A 1,357-nucleotide genomic window follows, 5' to 3' on the forward strand; every position below is an offset into this window, starting at 1 on the left:
TGTATCCTTCAGTCTGAATGTCTTTAGCTTTGAAATCATCAATTGTCTGAACTTTTTGAAGAATGTTGAGCTTGGGGAAAGGTCTTGGTTCTCGCTGGAGCTGAACTTTCAAGGGCTCAATGTGATTCATGTAAATATATGCGTCTCCCAAAGTATGTACAAAATCTCCTGGCTTCAGGCCCGTGATGTGTGCGATCATGTAGGTGAGCAGGGTGTAGCTGGCAATGTTGAAAGGCACCCCCAAGCCCATGTCTCCTGACCTCTGGTACAGCTAACAGGACAGTTCACTGTTTACCACATAGAACTGGCAAAGGGCATGGCAGGGAGGCAGCGCCATCTGTGGAATGTCTTTTGGGTTCCAGGCACACATGGTTCATCAGGGTTGGTTTTGATTATGTCAATAACCTTTTGCAGCTGGTCCACTCCTTGACCTGAATAATCTGAATGCATCGCTTTGTATTCTGCCCCAAAATGCCTCCACTGAAAGCCATAAACTGGGCCCAAATCTCCTTCTTCTCGGGAAGTGAATCCCAGACTGTCCAAAAAGTCTCGAGACCCATTGGCATCCCAGATCTTCACTCCCTTGGCAGACAGTTCTTTAGTATTGGTGGATCCCTTGATAAACCACAGCAACTCTTCCAAAGCACCTTTCCAGAACACACGCTTGGTTGTCAGCAGAGGAGACTCATATCTCAGGTTGTATAGCGTGCCTGCAAGCCAAACACAGACAGGGTGCCAGTGCCCGTGCGGTCCTCCTTCCTAACGCCGCAGTGGAGGATGTGCTCCATCTGGCGCGGGTTCCTGTGCGGAGGGCTGCAGCAATGGTTCAGAGCAGGCCGCAGGCATGGCACCGAGGCGAGGGGGTGCGGGCGGGAAGGACCCATTGTTTGATTTCTTGAGTGCTGCTTTCCTGAGTGTTGATGGTTGAGCCAAGAAAAATGAAGTCTTTGACAACTTCAATCTTTTCTCCGTTGATAAGAATGTTGTTTATTGATTCAGTGGTAAGGATTTTTGTTTTCTTTAAATTGAGATGCAATCTCTTTGAAGGCTGTGCTCTTTGATTTTCATCAGTATTTTAAGTCCTCTTCACTTTCAGCAAGCAAGATTGTATCATCTGAATATCGCAGGCTGTTAATGAGTCTTTCTCCAATCTGATGCCACGTTATTCTTCATATAACCTAGCTTCTCAGATTATTTGCTCAGCATACAGGTTGAATAAATATGGTGAAAGAATACAACCCTGTAGAACATTTTTCCTAATTTTAAACCATTCAATGTTCCCATGTTCTGTTTGAACAACTGCCTCTTCGTCCATGTACAGCTTCCTCATGAGCACAATTCAAAGTTCCAGAATACT

At 45.7% G+C, this 1,357-nt stretch overlaps 1 pseudogene; it reads right to left on the reverse strand.

Moving 5' to 3' along the window:
* Position 1: 1 nt before the first annotated feature.
* LOC102829586 lies at positions 2 to 884 on the reverse strand (annotated as a pseudogene).
* Positions 885 to 1,357: the final 473 nt, after the last annotated feature.

The sequence above is a fragment of the Chrysochloris asiatica genome, unplaced genomic scaffold (assembly GCF_000296735.1).
Source record: "Chrysochloris asiatica unplaced genomic scaffold, ChrAsi1.0 scaffold00066, whole genome shotgun sequence".
NCBI lineage: Eukaryota > Metazoa > Chordata > Mammalia > Afrosoricida > Chrysochloridae > Chrysochloris > Chrysochloris asiatica.